Raw genomic sequence first — 24,574 nt, 5'->3', positions numbered from 1 at the left:
GCATTTACCTCCTAAATCATGAGGGCATAAATGTTCATGTCAGGTGAAATGCTTTATCATGAGGATCGGAAGTTTCGAACTGGAAGGTGACCTGCATCAATTACAATACAATACATCATGATAATATTATTTTTTCATGAACTAGTTGAGGGAGGCATTCCCATGCTCAGCTTTAATAAACTTTCATTACATGTACATAGATCAAATAATCGTCTGTAGATATAGACTTGTAATCCATGATTGGATGATCATCTGTGTAAAGCCTTTGTACATTTGATGTTTTTGTACTCCTGAATATATTGTAGACTGGATGGATGAAACTAGATCCATGATCTTCAAACTCATTCAATCTTAAATCAATGTACAAGTCAAACCATGTGAAAAGATATTCTGAGGTTGAACATGGAGAGACATCACCTGATTACCAGCCAATGATGTAATTTGTTAACAGATGTGAGAGGGATCACTGATAATGATGATGATCCTCAAGGTACTACAGTACATTTCACGTGGTGTGAATAGATGATTCGATGTCAAACACCACGCAAAATATTTGGATCGAAGGCCATTGATGTCAACTTGTCGTCGGAAGAGAGAACCTTGCCATTGATGTATGCAAGCTTCAAAGCACTGAAAGGTTGTTTCTAAGTCAACTTCTTGGATAATGAGCTGATGTCGACAAGAAGCAACTCGTCGTAGGAGGGCCTTGATGTATCCCACATCTACGTGTATAACCTTTAGCTAGCTCAACATAATTTGGAATGAACCTCAGAAAGTTTACCTTCCCTTGAAGTCTCTGGATCTGTAACAAATTTGAAGGTGGAGGCATGTAAATAATTGCCTGAGCCTTTCTTGGATCGAGTCAAATTCTATCCTTAGAAACTACAAAGCCAAGCAGTCAACTAGAGCCAACACAAAACACACATTTGTGTGGATAGAGTCTTATTTTGTAGTGTCGACAATGTAAAAATATGGCTCTCAAATGTTGCGGGTGATCAGTCCATTTTCGTAAATGAGCAGGTAGATCGTCAAGATATGGTTGAACTATGTGTTTGATGTCATGGAAGGTATACTTCATTGCCCTCTGAAATGTCACCCCTGTTTTCTTCAAATCGAAAGGTAATTTACGATATGCGAATGTTCCCCACAGACATATGAATGTAGTTTTTGATTGGTCCTGTGGGCGGATATTGATTTGATTGTAGCCAGAAAATCGATCCATGAATGAAAAGATTTCACATCCAGCACATTCGTCAATAATCTGGTCGATAAAGGGTGTAGGATAGTTTTCCTTCAGACATGCTTGATTTACATCCCTATAATCGATGCACACTCTAATCGTCCCTTGTTTTTTCATCACTGGGACAATATTTGACACCCAATCAGTAAGAGGTACATGGGAAATGAAGCCTGCACGCAAAAGTTTTTCAACCTCTGATACATGTAGATGATCCCTCATCAATAATGGTTCAATGAACATTTTTTTTGAGGGATTTTACCTGTATAAGGAAAGCTAGTTGTGTTGGTAACTATGGTGTATATCTTGTATGATTAAAGACCACAAGATTGGAATCTGCAGGATTGATCCCACCTCACTGATAACAAAGCATGCTTTTGGGAGGGACAATTTTGCAATACCTCAAGTGTCGACATAGCAGAAGGTGATTGAGCCAGATCTTCCACTATATTATAATTTTGGGCTACTTGAGCATGAAGATTAAATGTTGATTTGTGTACAACTCCCTTTGGTGGCTTTATTGTTAATTCAAGAATAGTTGGTGGAACAACTTCTGGTGAAGTCGTGGTCGAATCACTAGGTTGATCAGTAGCCTGGTTGTTCGATGATGATGGATTCTCGTAATATTTATTCCTTGTCAATACCAAAACATCATTTTTCTTATTTGTGATGGATAGCATAAGCACTTGGGATGTGGAAGCATTATTAGTGGCAACCAAATGTGTTTCTGGGTTCAGAAATAGATCTATCAGCACCGCTGAGGTATTCAAAGCTTTTAAAAGTTTTGAAACCTTAGATCGATGTGAACAATCTCTTGTGAAGTGCTCGTCATTACATATTAAACATGGATAACGAGGCTTCCTAGCTGCAGTAGGGGTTTCAGATGATTTTTCAGGAGTGGAATTCTCCTGTTTATTCTTATTATTCTTTCCCTTCTTCTTGCCTCTTGGTTGCTTTGGATTTTTTCCTTTGTCAGATGACACGGCATTAATCTCAGAGGTAAGAGTGTTCTTAGATGAATTTGCATTTTGACTTGAAATAGCAAGAGCTTGACCAGATGGTCCTCTCGTGGTTTGTGTGCTCGAGGAACCGATCATGACATTGCTGGCATGAGAGTCCCAAATAGATTTTGGAGGTGGTGGAATGGTGAAAGCTAGTCTAGGTGCATCAGGAATTTTTTCATAGAGCGTGGCTAATTATGTATAAATCAGATCAAATATTGGGAAAGATCAATTATTTTCTCTTCTGTGACAACTCCTCCTTTCGCCACATCCTCAGTGATAGATGGCAATAAGGACTTTATAAACCACTCAGCTAAAAGCTGCTCAGGAACAAACGTCTTGACCATTCGATGACGATGCTACCACTCATGAATATTATCTGATATGTGAGTGTAGGTGGTCTGTTTGAAGTTGGTAAGAAATTCTGTTCTAGTTTTGTACCTGATAGGTAACTGAAAGTGGGTTAGAAAGTTAGTGGGAACAATGGTGAAGTTATCAAAAGAAGCTCTAGGTAATTCAATATACCATTTTGCAGCTAGACCAGTGAGTATTCTCTAGAAAAGATGAAGTCTAATTGAATCATCATTCAAGGTGTTGGATGAACACCACAAATGAAAAGTCATTATGTGATTTGATGGGTCTTCTCCTAGATTTCCATTGAATTTTGGAATGTTAGATGGCAATTTGTGTGGAATCATCGGTCACCAAGGGGCATATGCAATTGGATCATTAGTAAGTCAGTTCAAATTTGGTAGTTCTAGAGTTGCTACAAATGGCAACTATTGATTCAGGTTGGGTGGAGCATACCTAGGATAAAATGGAATCACATGAGTAATAGGTCTTTGCATACTAGCATAGGACATTTGTGCTTGGTAACCTTGATAAGTTTGTTGGACATACCCAGTATAGGACGGTTGTTGATAACCAATTTGGAAATGAGGTTGTCCACATCTCGCAAAGCTTTGTTGCCGGGATCCTTGGTAGGCTTGATATTGACCAAATCTAGTTTGAGCTTGTGAACCAAGTGCAAACTGGGGTTGGGTTTGCTAGAATTGAGGTTGTTGATATTGCGACAACCACGGTTTTTGAACCAATTTTTGTTGTACAGTATTGACAGATTGACCAAGTTGTGGATTAATAGTACTAGTGTTTGCCTGAGTCACTCCGGATAAAGGTACACTAACTTGAGTTTTTTGTTGAGCACTAGAACCAAGTGGTTGTTATACAACAACTTGATAAACCTGAGTCCCTTTCCTTGAAACTTGAGGTTGCAAGTAAGAGGGGACAATTTTTACTAGTTGAGATACAACAGGTTGCGCTTGTGTCTGTGTTACAGTTGTAACTACAGGTGTGGTAGGAATATTGGACACAGGTTGGATTGGTTGTGTTGGATATACAACCCTTGGTTGATCTAGTAGTATTGGTTGCCAACCACTAGCTCTAACTCCAGTTTGACCTGAATACTGTGGGAAACTCTCATATGGTTGTCCCCCAGAAAAAGGAGGAAATGGTGAGTAAGCATACTGCTCTCCATATGGTGGGAGTCCAGTGTTTAATGGATATATCGGTCGTTGATAATTGGTTTTTCCAAATTGATACTGATATGCAGGATCAAATTGCTTGGTTTCCATGTGAGAAAAACCAGATGGGATTCTGGACAAGTAAATGGGAGTTGACCATGGTGCCAAAGTAACCCTTGAGTGGGTTCCAGATAGTGATTGGTAACCAACCGGAACAGATGATGCACCATACAGGTGTGACTCAGGTGTACCAGAAAACATCGAAGGTGTGGCAACAGAATATTCTACTATAGCTGCATCAAATGATACATTCCTGGATGTTTATGGTTGTTCGGACATGGTTAACTTATCCAAAAGCTGTCCTAACAATTCGACGGGAACTTTCAATGAAGCAGGATTAAAGGAAGCAAACTCAAGAGTAGCAGGATAAAGGTTAATCCCAGTTCCAAAATGAAACAGGGTGCTAGATGTGGAATCCTCTACTATCTCCTCTATAGCAATCAAACTAGGTGGAAGAGGTTGACCGTCAAGTCCGTAAAAGATTGCTGGAGCCGAAGAAGGTGTAGCTTTTGCAGTGACTAATTCCAGAGGAGTAACAACTTCTGGATACTGAAATTCAAAGTCCATATTTTCAAGTAATTGAACTACCATCTCAAAGGGAGGTTCTTGAAAAACTCCTGGTTCAGATGTAACCTTCGTTTGAACTGGAATGTAATTTGGACCAATTCTAGATGGAGTTGTTTCAGGTTCAGAAGTGTCTCTTGGTTGAACAATTTCAAATCAAGGATCAATTTGTTGTTGGTCGACCTTGGTTACTGTTACACTAGGATCAGTACCAGTGTCCTCAAGTAACTTCGAAACTTCCTCTTTAGAGGTGGATGTGCCAGAAATAATTGGAGTAACTGGAGTCTCTGAAGATGTTGAAACGAAAGTTCCAAATAACCCAGATGAACTAGACTCAGTTAAACGAGACCATTTTGTCCGAATTGGTTTCGCTTCCAGAGGCAAAGATGGTTGACTCGCTAATCTCCGTGAACGATGGGGTTTTGATTGACTTTCTTCCACGATTGCGGATTACTTGATCAACTTAAAAATAAACTAAGGGAAAGTGATGTTATTTCGTAGTCAATTTATTTTAATGACACTTTGGACACAACTTTTCTTTTTCAGTTTTAAAGAGTCGAGAAAAAGCTAAAGATGACTCTAGTCGCCTTCAATTTTTAATGAGCCTGAAAGGACAAGTGCTCAGATGGACCTTTTCTTTTAGAGAGTAAAAAAGGAACGAAAGTGACTACTCTGGAGAATCTAGACAAGAAGGTTTACCAGACCAATCACAAAACTGCAATATACACCTTGGTGATTACCAAGGACTTTACGTATGGCAGTCAATCTTCCCAAATGATTTGTTCAGTGCGTTGCGTTCGATAAGGTGACAGACTCGGTTTCCTATGGATAAAGGATTAAAGCCTATTGGGGTCTCTCACTACATATGCAACGGTACAGGGAGCACAAGTCCGTGCTAGCACTTATCATATCAAGGAATCACCCAACCTTCAATGAAAATGATAGCCACTAGGTTTACCGACACCAAAACATGTCTCTAGCCTAGACCTCTAAATGTGTTGCATTAGATTCCAAAACATTATTAAGTTCATTGAAGTTTATTTTAAGTTGATCTTTCTTAAAAGTTTGCCTTTGATGGTTCACCACGAAAATGTGATCTGAAATTCCTAAAGATGCATCTACAATGATAAGTAATCTTTTCATTTATTTGACTAATGAAAATCCTAACTACAAGGGATAGAGCATAGAAGCACTTTTAAGCAAACACCAAAGAGAACACGTTAATGCAATTTCCCTAAATCATCTTTCGTGCACACAAACCAAGATGATAAAATGAAAATGCATGTATTTGTTTTCAACTCTCCTTAATGTGAATGGTTCAAAAAGGAAAACTAAATGCAACAATGACTCAAAATGTTTCACACAAAGTGACAATTTCGACAATTTTTCTTCAAGGAGAGAAAGGAAGACTCAAAACGACACTTTCAAATTTGAAGAAATATCTTTTTGACACTTTGAACGGAATCAAATTAAATTAAATGCACCAAAATAGTTTAATAGATAGGCTATGAAGAAGGATTTTGCGACACTTCACTTTTTCGACGAAAAATGGAAGATTTTACGACACTTTTTCTATCGAAACGACAAATCGATTAACACTACTTTTGACAATGGATTATAAATGAAAACCAAATACACAAAAAGATTTACCAATCCTAATCTAAATAGAGGCTGATCTAAGCGATGTAAGTTGGCTTTAGTGATGAGGTATTGTTCAAATTCAGTAAGCAACCAAGCAGGAATGAAAACTAGTAAAAACCCCTCAACTCCTAAATGGGAAAATCGAGTTTCAATCATCCATCACAGGTACTAGTGATAGACAGTGCAATGCATAGCACTTTTCCCTTTCGGTAACTGAGATGCATCTCAATTTATAGTTCAAGACAGTTCGATGGTCCAGGGAGTGATTTCTAAAAGTGTTTTGGCTCAAATTTGCAGAATTTTTCGATGGATTAAGCTTGATTTTAATGAACAATGATAAGAAAAGTGTGATGGAATGTCCTAAGAGGTTACTAAGCTACCAACAAGGGCATTTTGATGCTTTTTCAAATCACATTCTCAAGATACAAATTAAGCCAAAGATTGACTGAAGTAGCATTCATCTACTACGCAATTGTATAAAAAAAGCGGTTCAAAAGCTTCCTGGCTAGCTTCAGACTCTGTCTATAGTTCATATAATTCAAGATAGAGCAAGAAATATCAAAAAACAATCATCGTTCCCCAGTGGAGTCACCAATTTGTTTCTAGGAAAACTAGTATCTCTAATAAATGCTAACCCTCTAGGTTTGGTAGATAACCTAGAAACAACAGTCAAAGCAATTCAATATCTTTCCTACGAGTGATAGATAAGAAAGAAATTATGAAAGACCAACCTGTAACTTTCGCTTGAATCCTAGCTTGATCTCTCTCTCCTTTGTTTGATTCCGTAACTCCTCCCCATACTTAACATGCTTGGAGAGTATCTGCATAGCTACAAAACAAAATAATTGTCAAAGCATAATGATCCATCGCAGCATAAACATCATAGAATCAGAAATATGATAAACAAATGAACGCATTTGCAGTTAACACAATCAATTGGGAAAAATCTTGAAGAAAATTATTAATAACAAGGAGAATTACAACCCATAAGAATTCTGATCTAGTGCCATCCTCCCAGCTTCAAGCCTTCTTCACCTCATGAATCAGCAAGAACACACCAATAATAACACAATGCTCTCACCTCAATACTAGAACTAGCAGCACTTCCTTACAACTCAGAATATTTCAGCCTTCTGATCTCTTGGATGAGAGATCCTTTTATAGATGATTGAAGGAGGTTGAGTCATCAATGGGGATGATGAATGCCATTCTATTTTTAGGAATTGGTTCCATGAAAGAGGGGAATTGGAGATGGTTTCCTAGTTCCCTTTGGTCATCCTTGGGTGAATTCAGAGACACAAGTGGCACAAGAGAAGCTTCTAGATGCTTCCATGAGCAACTGACTCATCAAACACTCCTGGAATTTTGTCCTACCTCGCCCAACGCACCTACTAGAGGGCTAAACTGCGATGCATCTCACTTTGACAGTGCAGTACCTGAGATGCATCTCGCCCTAACATAGGGCTTTCAACAATGATTCATTTTAGGCACTTTCTGGATAATTTTGGAGATGGAACTTTTGAGGGAATGAGGCATTCATATGACTTAGTTCCTTTAGGGCATAAAACAATTATTTTTGGGGTTGATGAACCCTAATACATCGAAATATGAGTTGGGGTTGATGTGCCCAAATATGTCTATAACAGAGAGGAAAACAACCTAAAATAGAGGAACCCTTAAGAAGATTGGTACTAACACTGATATAAGAGTTAGATGTGCCACCCACTAAGGGCACCTTGCCACTAGGTAACGGGGAGTAATTTTAGGTATAGAAGGATAATTGATCTACTGTGACTATTTTCCCATCCGAAGGGAAGAGGATGAGTCGGAAGATAGAAGAAACAATGGCAGGCATAACATAAGTCCAACTTTGGCCCAAAAGAAGATTATAGTCGATATTGCGATCTATGATTTCAATATCCACCGTTACAATTTTCCCACTCAAGGTGCTGGGGTAGCTAGAAAGGTATCCTTTTGAGATTAAAGTGACCATAAAAATCTTTGAGGGAATTCGATGGCAGTGAAAGAGTGGGAGAACCCAAGGTGAGCCAATAGGAAATAGACATTACGTAGGTCGAAGCACCTTCATTAATGACAGTTCGATGGATAAATTTTCCTTTCGCCATGACCTGCACTTGAAATACAAGCTGATGGGAGAGGCGATGATTACTCTTTTCCATGTCGAAAATCACTAGACTGGAGTCCTGAGGGTCAATTCCACCAATGGGAAAAAGGAAAGCTTTCCATTGTGCTGGACAAGTTTGTAATACTTCAAAGGTAGACATAGCAGATGGTGGTTGCGCAAAATATTTCTACAATACTATAGTTTTGGGTAGCACATGTTGAATGATTGTCTATCGTGTGATGAAGTGTCCCTTTGGGGTGTCGAATCATAAGGTTAGTGACATGCCTTTTGATATGTAGATTGTTAGGTGGTTTTGATTAGAAATCAAGGTAGTGTCCAAAGCATTAACGACTAAATTTCCATAACTCTTGGGTCGCATTTGTCGATCAACCATTTCAAATCTGTAAATAGTTGACGATCCTTCACCAAAGGAGGTGGATGTGAACCTCATTGTTCGCTTGCGGGGGTTGTGGTGGATTTGATACATGGATTTTATGTTGTTGAGTAGGTCATGGGTTGTTGAGGACTACAAGGGTCTAACTGGTGTCCTTCTTTGTAAGGTCCATGTATTCTTGAAGACAAGGAAATTTATAGGTCATATGGTCCTCAACACAGGTCTTGCAAGGGAACTTGATAGTTGTTTCCTTCCCTTTTTCAGATTTAGCAACAAATTTCTTATTGGGATTGTTCTAGCTAGTAGGCTACTCCCCAAAAGGAGAGGTATTTTTCTTATTCTTCTTGTTCTTATCACTAGGTTTTTGTGTAGACTGCACAGATATGATCACAACGGTTGGAGGAGTAGCAGATTGGGTAGTAGGAGAAGTATCAACAATGACATATAACTAGGCAACTTTTCCACTCTGTTGTTTTACAACAGCCTTGGGGGTAGCGTCAACGATACCATCAACATGTGCACTGGGTTGATGAGTAGCAAGATAAATGGAAGTTTGAGGGGCATTGGGGAGAAAATCATAAAGAATTCTAGATTGCGAATGTATCAAATCTATATGCTGGGCATGATGAATATATTGGTATTTCGTAACCACACCAGCCATGGAAATATCCTTGGCAATGGGGGGGAGAAGAGACTTACAGAACCAGTTTGCTATGAGGTAATTCAGAATGGGGGATTTGACAAGCCTCCACCTACATCTCCATTCATGGATGTGATCGGAGATGTGGGTGGAGGTGTCTTGGCGTAAAGTAGTAAGGATTTTCGTTTTGGTTTCATAGTGGTTAGGAAGCTGGAAGTGCTTTAGAAATTCCATTTCCAGGGCACCAAAGGTATTGACTAAAGCATGTGGTTATGTGATGTACCACGTGGAAACATTTCCAGTAAGGGTACAAGGGAATATTTTGATCCGGATACTATCATTAACCATGGAGTTTGATACACACCATAAATGATAAGTGGTGACATGCGTAGCCGGGTCATCCCCTTGTTTCCCTTCAAATTCCAGAATGTTTGTGGGTATCTTATGTGGGATTGGAGGCAAGAGTAAGATGTGATTGATGGGGTCATTGGTCAATTTATAAATATCTAAGATGTCTAGAATTTCCAAGAAAGGTGAACATGTAGTTTCTTTCAAATCCGACCAAGGTGGTGGAGGATGACTTGAAGGACCATAAAGTCCACCCATCAAGTTGTTTCCAACATGATACAAGGTATGCATCAGATAATAACTTCCTGGATGTGGCAGTGTGGTCATATAAGGTGGAGGGCCATATGAAATATTAGACTGGGTGGAGAAATGTTGGTTGCCCCCAGAATAGAAGTTCCCCCCTTGGGTCAATAATGTTTGATGAGGGGGTGCCCAAATGGATGCAGCAGGACTAGGCTGAGGGATATTGTTGGCCACATAGTATGCATTAGATGCATGACTAACACCGACATAGTGTCCACTTGGAGGAAGAAATTTGATCAATGAAGAACCACATTGTCCTATAAGTGGTAGGGGAAGAGGAATGCCCTTGACAAGGTATATGTACATTGGAAATATTTCCCCTAGGCATCTGAGCCTGGGGGTTAGAACTTAACAATGGGTTCCAACCAAAAGGATTGTTGAAGGCAGCCATGTTAACAATCCTACTAGGAGAAATAGTTGGTGGTCTAGGGGCTGACACAAAAAGGCTATAGGCGAGGAGATATTGAACTCCACTCACAGCAGGTGTAACTAGGTTTCCTTGAATAGGCATAGTCTAAATAAAAAGTTTACCATCAATGGTTTCAAAATGACAATAGGCGGTGGAAGTGATGGTGGAGAAAAAATGTCCACAAAATACCATGACCCACTAGTCACAATAGTAATATTGGATGTGGGAACTAATAAAGAAATGGAAAGTACAGGTATTACTTGAACTAAAATAGGTCCAAGAGGATCAATGAGAGGAGGATTATAATGAGGTACAACACCTTCATTAAAGAAGTCATCAGGAAACAAGGTCTCTTGGGAAGTGTTATGTGATTCAATGTTAGACACTAGAGACTAATCTCCTAATGAAGGAGAATCTAATTCATCGATGCTCGATAGGTCCTCTAGAGTCAGTGGATGAAGATATCGCTATCACCCAGATAGATGATGAGGGCCGAATGTGGCCACAGTGAAAGATATATTTTACAAAAAAAATAAATGTGATATTTGTTATAGTCTCAGTGTTAGCAAGCCAACACCTAAAAATAAACAAATACTCTAAAGGAAATCAACAAGTAGCTAGGGAACATAACTCTATCTGACAACCACCACTAGCTAGAGATGAAACCTAGTATCACATTGGATAAAAGGGAGAGCCAACCAAATGTATAGTTATGATTACTCTTGAGCTGCACCTAAACCTCAGTAAGAAGGGGCCAAGTACTCTCATGAAGACAAGGAACCTCCCAAAAAACCAAAGACTGAGTAGGTTCATCTATTTAGGTACTAGGGTAGCCCACCCCAGTCACCTTGTCTTCATCCCTAAAAAGTCTGCCCACTAAGGTTACCCCAAATCATAGACACCACTGGGGCGGGTCATAATCATGGAAAATATACAGTATGGGAAGGACACATGAGTCCCCAACTTAGCTCCAATATCCCTGAGGGGATCCCTAATAAACAGAATACCTACCAGAAATTCAATCAAAGGCAGACTACCTTCACTCACACTCAGATGTTTTCTTGTGCTTAATTTCTTTGTAAGTGGAGTGGTCCTGGATGATATGAGTGCAGAAGGATTTTAGTCTCATTAATGACACTAGTCTCAGTTTTGAAATATTGGGTAGTTTACTCACCACAACCTAGCCCAAGATATTAGCTTAAACTAATCTATGTGTATGCTAATAAGAGAGTTGCTGATTACTTTTATTAAGCGATTTATTTTATGTGAACTTGATTAATTTCTCTGTAGCAGGTGTTGACGTATGGATTTCAGTGAGACTTTCAATCAAACCATGCAAAAAATTCTTTTATATTCCCATTCAATGAAAAAGAGTTCTTACAGGGAGAGAGTATCTATACATCACTTTAGAAATTACACATCTGAATGCAATCCAAATACATGCAAATAAATGCAGACATATAATTCTGTTACAACTAACCCAATATAATAGAACAAATCCAACAAAAAGAGAGAGCTAAAGAATTTTTTTCATTTTCCTTTTTCTAAAAATTAAATGCAACTCAGCTATTCTTCAAAAGTAAAATGACCATGAAAGCAACCAACCAAAAAAATCTGATAGTTGCAGATCCCAAGGACATACCACAGGCAACCTGTCAACCCAAGAATCCACATGACTGGGTGGATGTCAAGATATTGGTTATGTTAGAACTCCTCAGTGTCCAAAGGCCGAAAAAGGAGATCGAGGAGGTAACCTTAGACTAGATTTTTACTTGGTAGCTAGCCCTACCAAATCAGAGAGGGATCTCTAAAAAACAATCTCACGGTTAATGGAAGTGACGAGAGAATATGTAGATCTTAGGCTACCAATTCAACTCACTATGGTTTGTTGGATCAAGATCATAGGTCTAGGAACTAGGCCAGGGTTTCACAAGATTAGTTGCAGAGATACAATGGGTCAAGGTAGGTACGATCAGTGACATATTTGAGTTGTCATTGTGGTATAGGGTGAAATAGGAGAGGATCAAAATGAACATAAACTTATGAATTCATTTATCAGAATAAATGAAACATAAACATGAATATCTCATCAAAACAGAGCATAAAACTATGAAATTTGCTTAAAAACTCATGAGATGATCACATGAAAGCATACATATGGTAGAAAAGAGAAATAAATATTCAAAATGATGATAAAACTGAGAAAAAACACTATCACTAACCATAACACAAGAATCCCAACATAATAGATGAAACTACCTACATTATTCCTGCAAAAGTATGGTTTACACTAGCTCCAAGCTTCTGACTCTCAAATGTCCAACCCTTCATTTTACTTCGATCATGCTACATATTGATGAAAAACTACATTCCCCCCTCTCAGAAGCCAAATCCAACATCATAGGAATTGTTTACATGAATGTCTCCAACCATACCAAAAACATAGGGAGGTTAGAACCAACTCCTTGTTAAGACTAAAACTGACTTAGTTGACATTACAAGCATTTATGACCATGAAATTTAGATGAGATGACTTTAACCATCATTATGACATTCAATTACATCATAAAAACACCTAGAAAGAAATATCACATCATGTGAAGGTGACATTTCCTTAGAAAACTTCAAATTTTGACTTTCTGACATAAACGCAGCGTGCCTGTCAGAAGCACATCGTGGGTTAATAAAAGTGTGGCATGCCTTTGTAGAGCCCTTTTTTATCACTTTTGTGCATCTTCAAGCTGAACTGAGGGTTGGTGTACATAGACTAGGATGTCTAGAAGACTATTGAACCTTTAATCCTGCAAAAATCCACCTCCATGACACCTAAAAATCAAATCTCCCAAGGCTACTCTAGAAGCACAATGTGGGGTCCAAAAAGGAGGCAGAAACATGAAAAATGACCTATTTATTGACTTTTTCTCCAAAATTGTGAGCTGACATGGAAAAGAAAGTGCATATATGTGATGTGGGGGTCAAGGGATATCCATCCATGTAAGCCAATTGTCATTTGGGTGCCCTGAGAAGAAGCGCAGCGTGGCCACACTGTGCCTCTATTCAACTAAATTGCCAGAATTAACCAAAAATCCAAAAATTGACCAAAACTTCTCAAAATTTGTTGAAACTTCATTCTTAGCATCTCTCAGTGATGGCCTAGACAACTAGATATGAATCAGCAAGAAAATCCAATTTATCCCTCTTCTTTAGCTTGATTAGGGTTTTCTTAAGTCTCTTTTTCATGCTTCTAACCCTAATTTTGGAAATCCAATTCCTGGTGTAGTAATGTCTAGCCATATGTATCTAAAGGTTTGTTGTTGGGTCCCTATAATACTAGTGATTACCCCATTACTATTGTAGTTATACCCCTTATTAATATTGTTGTGCCCCTATTGCCCCCATATTGTTATTACTGTGCCCCATAGAATCCCTCTATTGTTATTTTTGTGGCTTTATATTATTATTGTTAGGTCGGCTGGGTTATATTGTGACTCCTTAGAATCCTATATATAGAAAGGAGGTTTTGTCATTTGTATCATCGAAGAATTGTTCATTTATGTAATGTAAAGGATGTTTCCCCCTCGAAGAGGCTGAATTCTAAGGCGTTGATCTATCTTTTCTATCTTTTCTTGAGTTGGTTTCATAACATTTGGTATCAGAGCCTTGGATTCTAGGGTTTCGCTGCTCCCAACAGGTCATCATGGCATTTTCGCTATAACTTTTTTTCTGCGATGTTTCAGAAGCTAAAAAAAAACCCATTTTAGAAGACATCGCACTGAATCTCGGGTCAGAATTTCAAAACTTTTCGCTCTATATTTGCGGAGATATGATCTGAGGAAGTTGGTCTTCTTGCAGACTCCTAAATTACATTCCAAACAGGTGACCTAGGGAAAATCGTCATAACTTTCTTTTTGAGCATCAGTTAGAAATTTCAGAAGAAGGTGCAGAAAGAGGACGGACTGTAGTTTCTTGTATATATTTTTTCAGAGCCAAAGGTTCAAACAGTGATTCATGGCACGTTGTACAAGTTGGCTCTACTGGACTAGTCTATAAGCAGGTCGCTATGGGAGATTTTGTATAACTCTTCCTTGGAGAATCCAATTTGGATCATACTAGTGGCATTGGAAAGAGGATGCAGAAGGCTACTATAGATCATAATTTCAGAACTGGATGATCCGAAATTACAGAGATACATCAGATTCAATATCAGGGTTCTACGAAGTGAAAAAAGGTGTGTAGTTTTTTTTTAAAATTTTGCGTAAGATTGGTTTGAAGGAATTCAAAGGGCATAGTAAAGCATTATTATTGGTAACTGATGCCCCGTCGAAAGAAAATCCAAACACCTAGTAAGGAACCTGAAATCGCTAGCATGACTCATGAAGAAGAGGAAGAAAGGCTACATGATATATCAAATTACAGGAATAAGTACAACAAATGTCACGCTCACAAAAGCTAACAGAAGCTAAGATAAATGGCGTGGAATATAAGATAAAGGGCATGGAAGCTAAGATGGATGATTCAAAGATAGATTTGAAGATAGACACAGCAGATTTGAAGACAAACATGGCAGATTTGAAGACAGATTTGACAAATTTTCTACAAGAAATACTTACTAATGGTGAAAAGGTTGTAAAGGAAACTCATGATGCGAACAAAAGAAATGTTAATCATGATTCCATAGACTCTAATGTTGGATCGAAGACCCACCATATTCCAAAACTTGATATGAGGAAGTTTGATGGCAAGGATCCTGCAACATAGATATTACAGATGGAGTAATTTTTTGATCTCAATAATGTGCAAAACACACAAAAGGTACGTATGGCAACTTTATATTTGGAACCAAATCAGTTTGTATGGTATCAATGGCTTTGCTCTCGTAAACAATTTATCACTTGGGAAATTTTTACAGAATAATTGATAGCACATTATGAGGATACAAAAAGCAACACTTTTTTTAGCCAATTGATAAGTCTCAAACAAAAGGGTTCAATAATGGAGCACATTGATGAGTTCCAAAAATTGAACATAAGGGTAAAAGATATTCCAGAGGAGCATAGGATTGATGTGTTCATAGGGTCTTTAAAGGATAATATCCAACATGATGTTAGCCTTTGGGAACCTGATTCATTAGAGAAGGCATTCAGGTTAGCAAGAAAAATGGAAAGCAAAATTATGGCAACCAGGAAGCATACCACTCACAACTATAAAGATGGAAGTGTTGTTGCCCCTAGTCTTCCACAACCTATAAGTTGTTACAGTTGTGATAGAAAATACACTAAAGGTCATAAGTGTGCTGAGAAGAAATTATTCTACATAGATTGTGAAGAGGAAGAAGAAAAGGAGCAAGAAAGGTCAAAAGAAGAGGATATACTCCAGGAACAAAGCCTAGATGAAGAACAAATAAATCTGACCATATCTTGTAATGCATTGGCGGGAATTACCACTCCTCAAACCATCAAGATAGAAGGACAAATCAAGAAGAAAAAGGTAATAGTGTTGATTGATTCAGGAAGCACCCACAATTTTATTCATTGTAAGGTAGCAAAAGAATTGAATTGCTTCCTATATCCAGCACCAGAGTGTCAAGTGATGATTGCAAATGGGGGAACAATAAATTGCTCTAGAAAGTGCCATAATATCAAGCTATCCATGGGAGAATATGTATTGACTAGCCCAATGCTTTCCATTCCAATGGGAGGTGCTAATGTTGTACTAGGAGTCTAATGGCTACAATCCTTGGGTACAATAGCTTTTAATTTTCAAGAACTTTTCATCAAATTTTCTATGGAAGGAAAGGAACTTGAATTAAGGGGTATTGTAGGGAAACCAGGAAAGATAATCGGCTCGAATGGTATGACAAAGCTTTTAAAAAAGGAACAAAGAGGTGTAATTGCACAATTATGTTTGCTAGATGTTTCCACATCGGAATCATCTATTTCTCCAGATCTCCAAAAGGTTCTGGACAATCATTCCAAGGTATTTGAGACTCCCAATGGTCTCCCACCTATGCGTGATCATGATCATGCTATTCATCTGATTCCAGGAAGTGTTCCTCCAAACATCATGCCGTACAGATATCCCTATGTCCAAAAGAGTGAAATTGAACGTATGGTTGCAAAAATGCTAGAGGCTGGTATAATTCAACCGAGTCAAAGTTCTTTCTCTGCTTCAGTAGTATTGGTGCACAAGAAGGATGGATCATGGCGCATATTTCCGGATTATAGGGAGCTCAACAAGCTCACTATTAAAGATAAGTTCCCCATTCCTATCACTGATGAATTACTGGATGAATTGCATGGATCAATTTACTTCACCAAGTTGGATCTTCGTTCAGGATATCATCAAATCAGAATGAAGACTGAAGACATACCGAAAACAACATTTAGAACTCAGGAGGGTCATTATGAATTTTTGGTCATGCCTTTTGGCCTTACCAATGCACCTTCAACATTTCAAGGTTTGATGAATTCAATTTTCAAACCATTCCTTAGAAAATTTGTGTTAGTATTTTTTGATGATATACTAATCTACAACAATTCTTGGAAGGATCATGTTGAACATGTTGACAGGGTGCTACAACTATTGGAGGAGAAACAATTATATGCAAAAAGATCCAAATTTGTTTTTGGAGTCCAGGAGGTGGAATACCTGGGTCATATTGTATCTCATGAAGGAGTTAAGGTAGACCCTAGTAAAATTAAAGCCATTAAGGAATGGAAAATTCCCACATCCATAAAGCATCTGCAAGGATTTCTCGGCTTGACAGGGTATTATCGCAAGTTTGTTAAGAATTATGGGAGAATAGTAGCACCTATAACAACATTATTGAAGAAAGATGCATTTTCATGGACTCCAAAAGCAACAAAGGCCTTTGAACATCTTAAAGAGGCAATCTGTCAAGCACCGGTCTTAGCTACACCGGACTTCACAAAACCCTTTATTGTGGAATTTGATGCTTGAGGAAATGGAATTGGTGTTGTTCTAATGCAAGATGAAAGACCCATTTCTTTTGAAAGTCGTCCAATCAAGGGAAAGTTTTTAAGAAAATCTATTTATGAGAAGGAAATGTTGGCAATACTCCATGCACTTAAGAAATGGGGACCCTACCTAATGGGAAGACACTTCAAGGTAAAAACGGATCATGATAGCCTTAAATACTTTTTAGAACAAAGACTATCCTCTGAAGAGCAACAAAAGTACTTTTTAGAACAAAGATTATCCTCTGAAGAGCAACAAAAGTGGGTCACAAAGATGTTGGGTTATGACTTTGAAATCATCTACAAAACAGGGAAGAAAGATGTGGTGGCAAATGCACTCTCAAGAAAGGATGAGGATGTAGAAGCATTGTTGTGGGCCATTTCTATTATCCAACCAGATTGGATAAACGAAGCAAGGGAGGAATGGAAGAATGACGAAGAAGTGTGGGCACTTATTCAAAAGTTACAACAAGATTCCAGTACGTCTAATACATTTGGCAAAATGATTCGTTATGGTACAAAGATTGCTTATACCTCTGTAAGAATTCCCAGCTAAAACAAAAGATTCTTATGGAATTGCACACTTCTCCCTTAGGAGGGCACTCAAGATTTTTAAAAACTTACCACAGGGTTAAGAAGGAATTTTTTTGGGATGGCCTTAAATCAGATATTCAAAAGTTTGTGGTGGAATGTTTGGTTTGCCAACAAAATAAAGTTGAAACAATTAAGACACCGGGTCTATTACAACCTTTATCCATTCCAAGCCAACGTTGGGAGGAGGTTTCAATGGATTTTATCACAGGTTTACCCAAGTCTGAGGGAAAGAGTGTCATCATGGTGGTAGTTGAAAGACTTACCAAGTATGCACACTTTTGTGCATTATCACATCCATTTAAGGCCAGTACAGTTTCTACTGCATTTATGGAAACAATTCAAAAGCTACATGGAAACCCAAAGATTATTGTAAGTGACAAAGATCCCATTTTCACTGGAAATTTTTGGACAAAATTATTTTCTTGTCTTGGTACTCAGTTAGCTCATAGCTCATCTTATCATCCTCAATCTTATGGGCAAACTGAGATAGTAAACAAATGTTTGGAAGGATATCTTCGTTGCTTTGTATCTGATAAACAGACACAATGGGTCAAATGGTTGCCTCTAGCTAAATGGTGGTATAACACTTCCTTCCATATGACCCCATTTATGGCACTTTATGGGTATCAACCACCATCCATCACATCATATTTAAGATGAAAATTCTAAGGTTCAGGCAGTGGAACATCACATCGATCATCAACAACAAGTCCTCCAACTCTTAAAGGATAACCTCGTGTTGGCACAGAATAGAATGAAACAACAGGCATATCAACATCGCAGTGAAAGAAGTTTTGATGTAGGTGATTGGGTATTCCTATGGCTACAACCATATAAGCAAATGTCCCTCAAGAAAACTAAGAAGGATAATAAATTATCACCAAAGTATTATGGTCTGTACAAGGTGTTGCAAAAGATTGGTACTATGGCATACAAATTGGAGCTTCCTGCAGCTTCTCGATTGCACCTAGTTTTCCATGTTTCATGTTTAAAGAAGGTTATAGGTGACAAGCTCCCAGTTCAAACAATATTGCTAGAACTTCATGAGGAAGGAAAAATTATATTGGAACTGGAAGCAGTCACATAAACAAGAACTCGACAGCTACAAAATCGATCAATTTCGGAGTATCTTATCAAGTGGAAGAACTTATCTGCTAAAGATTCCACATGGGAGGATGAGAATTTTACATAGAAGTATCCAGAACTACTCAATCGTTGAGGACAACACTTTTTTGAAGGAGAGGGGCATGTTGGGTCCCTATAATACTAGTGATTACCCCATTACTATTGTAGTTATACCCCTTATTAATATTGTTGTGCCCTTATTGCCCCCATATTGTTATTATTGTGCCCCATAGAATCCCTCTATTGTTATTTTTGTGGCTTTATATTATTATTGTTAGGTTGGCTGGGTTATATTGTGACTCCTTAGACTCCTATATATAGAAAGGAGGTTTTTTCATTTGTATCATCGAAGAATTGTTCATTTATGTAATGTAAAGGAGGTTGCCCCCTCGAAGAGGCTAAATTCTAAGGCATTGATCTATCTTTTCTATCTTTTCTTGAGCTGGTTTCATAATATTTGTAGCTCTGTTTGACTTTCTCAGGAGCTTCTCCAAGAGCTTATTGACCTTCTCAAGACAATATTCCCTATCCTTACCAATGCTTGCAACTAAAGGGTCAACAAGGTCTTTTTGTACTGATGAAGGAGATGGCTCCTTGTCTTCAACCTGCTCTTCTAAACCAATCATTGTTTTACCTTTGTCCTTTCCCTTTCCAGATGATGGAGGGCCTTGTGAGGTACTATGTTGCATCAATCTCACCTTCAAAATTCTATTTTCTTGTTTCAAGAAGGCCACCATGTAGTTTTCCTTGGCAAGATCATCTTTTAGTTCTTGTATTTGTGTTTGCTTCTCCTTGATAATTTCTGCATTTGATCTATCTCCATGGTCCAACATCTCTTGCTCATGAGGCATCTCCTCCTCATATCACTACAAGGGTGAGTCAGTTGCATGCCTAGGTGACTGCTCCATTTCTCCTTGAACTTGCTCAACTATAGTTTCCTTAGGCAATTGTCTAGTTTGTGACCTAGTTAGAGTTCTAGGTGTAGACACCTCTTTAGTGATTTCAGGGGAAAAAACCAATATTTTCCCCTTCTTGTAGGTCTTTGTGATCTCTTCCCTAGGTGTCTTTCTAACTGAAAACTTGTTGGATGAGCCAACCTCCTGTGGCCTTGATGGTGTTGATGGAGTGCTTTGACTGGTAGGTTGACTAGTGGTAGGCATAAAGGCAATTGATTGCATGAATGTCTCCCATGACATATTAACCTATGAAAGCTGATGAAGAACAATGAATTTGACCAAACCATGATGAAACAAACTTTCTTGGTGATCTTTCCCTTTGATTTGTACTTTCTCAGTCATCTTGACTAAGCTCCTGAATAAGTAGTGGGGTAGGTTTAATGGTTTGATGGCAGTGAAATGCATCAACAACCTTATGTGATACTGATACAACCTTGAAAACCTCCCTTCACATGTAAATTATTTCATGATCATCTTCATCAATGGAGCATATCTATCCAGCAACTGTCTAAAAGGAAAACTATGTGTGGGATCATCTTTATAGTGCGGTTTCTTGAAGACCTTGTAGTTTTCAATGTCCAAATCTATCCCTTTAAACCAAATATTTCCTTGGTTAGGGATACCGGTACCTACCGATATGATGAAGTCAATCCCTACTATTGTAGTCTTATCCCTCCTGAAATTGGTTGCAAAGAGGATGGAAACTTAGCAAGGTAGCCCACCTCTTGTATTCTTTCACAAAACCCTAGGAAGCCAACATCTTCAAATGATTTCTTGATGAATGATGAAGCATTGATCTCTTTCATATTGGATGTCTCAGATCTAGAGACGGGAACCCCCTTGTTATACTTCTTCTTTTCACTAGCCATAGTGTTGGTCGTGCTTGATAAAACCCTAGTCTTGATAGGAGGGGAGGGTAGGGTAAGATTGGGAAAACAAGGGAAAAATAACAACTAGTTTAGGGAAGGGAATGGAGGGGATAAGGATTAGGGAAATTTGTAGGAAAATTCCAAGTGGTAGGGGTAGATTTTGAGGAGACTTGGGAAGTGGAATTTCTTGAAATGAGTGAGGGAAAGAGGGGACAAAAACCAAAAGCACAGTCCTAACCTAGAATTTTAGCAAAAGCGCAGCATGGGCAAGGATTTTTGGGGAAAGTGATGGTAATGAAGGAGATACGTGAGGGAAATGGTTAATGGAGGTGTAAGAAGTGTGTACAAGTTTGTTAGGGAAGGAAAACTAGGGTATTTATCTCTAAAGCGAAACAAACACCAAGAAAACCAAAAGTGCAGCGAAATACCATAGGAGAGGGTGGAATCATTTGTTGAAGGAAATATCTAAATGAAAGTTTGATGAGAGGCTATACTTACTTGTTGAGAGTCTCTGGCACTTGTAATTTTCTGATTGATCCCTTTTGTGGCTTCCTCTAAGCTCCAAACTAAAAATCGTAGCATGTTGGCCAGAAGCACAATATGTTAGGAAGAAACGTAGCGTGCTTGCTAGCAAGGGCTTGATGATGGAAAAATCAAAGTTTTGAAGGTTGAAGTGATACTCAATGGTAGAGGAGAGCTCTAGGAAGATGAAATGAAGTGTTTTAATGCTTAGATGGTCTCTTTATAGCTTGGAAAGTCGATTTTTTCTTAGGTAGTGGTATGATATCACATATGCTTTTTAAGGAATGATGAAATGTGGTAGTGTACTGTAACTTTTTAACTTTATTATGCAAGTTTACATCTCCATGTAGAGTAAATGTACCTTTGAAATCTCTTTGAACACTTTTTACCCTAATTACTACTCCCATGGTGGTGACTATAGTGATGACATGGCTCCTATATGACTCATTGATGACATGACCATGATGGAATTTTATGATTTTGAAAATGGAGGGAGTAGTAATAATAAATATACACTGACCAATGATCAAATTTTATTTGAAAATTCTATTTGAAACTATAAAAATTTTACTTGGGACCCTATCAACTAACATTGAAAGAGTACATTTTATCAATGGTGACTCATAGACACTAGCATGTTCGATAACGCAGCTTATAAGGACAAGCAAAGAATTAGCTGTAGGTCTATCAATCTATCCCAGAAGCTAGGTAGCATTATAGCTCTCTCGAGAACACTAGTAGGGTGTGTTACAAAGGATTAGGGTACAAAAAGGTTCTAATAGGGTCTTAGCCGAAGCTGTGAGAAGTAGAAGAGGTCAGGAAGCATATAGGGTGATCAAAATTCAGATCAAGAAGAATAGAGAGACTTTGGAACTAGGAGGTGAAAGCTGGGAATTAAGAGAATTCCCCAACAGAGTCGCCAATTCTGTTGTAGGAATTAATGCACAAGTGATTGTGGAGAGAAAACCCTCTTAGGTCTCCTAGGACATAAGTCAAACAAAATGAGGTGACTTGCAACTGTTCAGAGATACATGCAAATACTCATGTTAACCTAGGTGTTGACGGGCTGGAATTCTCCACCAACAGCAAGGGGGACCTCCCCTGTGTAGGTTCCCAACTAGAGCCTACACGATGTGTGTTGGGGATCCCTCTCGGTATGTAGGCCCGACTACTGTTCAGTTTTGTAGAGCTAGCTTCAGACGGAGGTGGGATATGAACTTAATCAAATGTATGAACTTTAATAAACACAAGAGAATAATTGACAAATATCCTGTACCATATATACCATGAATAGCCAAAATGTAAACAACACAACCTTATATAAAGTTACTATTAGCAGGACTTTAGATAAGACTTATGTATACTAGATAAATAATTCTTAACGATTGCAAATCAGTTCACAACAATCAACCATTTATAAGCATACATAACTGTGCAGTCAAGATAGATTATACTAATTCCAAAAGAAATAGTTCACCGTCATGAGTATAGAGTTAGTAAGACAAATACCATTCATACATAGCAAAACCATATTTGAAGTATGAAACAACATGTGAGGAGACCGCACATCAAATAACTTTCAGGAACATTTGATCCATCAAGTGAAGAAAACACTCATGGCACAAGCACATAGAAATTTGAAGAATCCAATAGTGAAGATGTACAATCAACCTTTGTATTAATTAGAAGGACATCAATTCTCTCAAGTAATATATATATATGTATCTCCAAAATAGTCCTTATCGAAAAGTCTCCCATGACAAATGAGGCATGAGGTAATATTTATATGGTGAGAGTGACTCTTGACCTACCCTTGACACTTGAACTTCCTCATGACTTTTCATCTACTTTATGACTTTTGGTATTCCACATGACCTTTCATATTCACAAACATGTTTCTATGCTATTGCAGAAGATGACAATATATTTCTACCTTCCTTTTGCCTTGGAGCTAGCTTGAATTCAATATCTGTTGTTGACCAACATGATGCATTTCCACAACAATGATCCCTTGGGTCATTTTAGCAACAAATTGGGCTCAAGTGTCTACATAAATGATAGGGACTTACCTTCGCCACTTCAATCCTACACATGTACAAAATCATAAATTAATCATCAAGAAAAAATGTACTTTGATGAAATATAAGATATAAATATCACAATTAAAACGAGCCAAAAGTCTTATCCTTGACATCTCTTGCAATTTCATGGTCACAAATCTATGCGTAGATACGTTCCATGTCTTGGAATCCATTGTTTCTTTCCTTGAGTGGTTAGATTATCATTTTTATATCACCTTTCACGCTCCTTTTCATCCTCATTGTACATGTTGGGCATTGTTGCATTGTGTTGTTTTTAAACATTTGCAAAGGTGCTAAGTAAATGACCTATCGAGGCCTATATTTATAGTCTTAGGTCGTGCATTTGGGGTCGCGTGGGTCACAAAGCCTGATATGGGTTAGTGTGCGAACTTTGTGAGCCATGTGACCTATGCAACTTGTGAAACCTTTGCGACCTCTGTTATCTATGCGACCTATGCGACCTTTGCGACCTGTGAAACCTATGAAACATATGCGACCTTTGCAACCTATGTGAACTTTGTGACTTGTGTGACCTGTGCAATTTTTGCAACCTTTGTGACCTATGCTAACTTTGCGACCTTTGCGACCCGTGTGAACTTTGCAACCTGTGCAACCTATGCGACCTTTGTTACTTGTGCGACCTGTGTGACCTGTGCGATCTTTGCGACCTATGTGACCTTTATGACCTTGTGATCTGTGCGACCTATGTGACCTATACGACCTTTTCAACCTTTGCGACCATTGTGACTTGTGTGACCTGTGTGACCTGTGTGATATTTGCAACTTGTGCGACATTTGTGACTTGTGCGACCTATGCAACCTGTGTGACCTATGTGACCTATGCGACCTTTGCTACCTGTGTGACCTATGAAACCTTTGCGACTAGTTCGACCTATGAAACTTGTGATACTTATGCGACCTATGGAACCTGCTTGACCTATGCAACCTTTGCTACCTGTGCAACATATGCGACCTTTGGGACCAGTGTGACCTGTGCGACCTATGCATCCTGTGTGACTTATGCGACCTTTTCTACCTTTGTGACCTTTGCAACCTATGAGACATTTGCGACCTATGAAACCTATGTGACCTATGCGATCTTTGCAACCTACAACCTATGCGACCTTTACGACCTGTGCGACCTTTGCGACTTGTGTGACCTACACGACCTTTGTGACCTGTGTGACCTATGCAACCTGTGCGACCTG

At 38.5% G+C, this 24,574-nt stretch overlaps 1 pseudogene; it reads right to left on the bottom strand.

Annotated features, from left to right (window-relative positions):
- The window catches only part of LOC149259653 (helicase-like transcription factor CHR28), a 142,853-nt pseudogene extending 119,231 nt beyond the window's left edge, over positions 1-23,622 (bottom strand).
- Positions 23,623-24,574: the final 952 nt, after the last annotated feature.

The sequence above is a fragment of the Pinus tabuliformis genome, chromosome 6, assembly GCF_031772625.1.
Source record: "Pinus tabuliformis cultivar Carrire ecotype Pingquan chromosome 6, CPIR1, whole genome shotgun sequence".
Taxonomy (NCBI): Eukaryota; Viridiplantae; Streptophyta; class Pinopsida; order Pinales; family Pinaceae; genus Pinus; species Pinus tabuliformis.
Note: the sequence above shows the minus strand (reverse complement) of the source record. Positions and strands in the feature narration are given on the sequence as shown.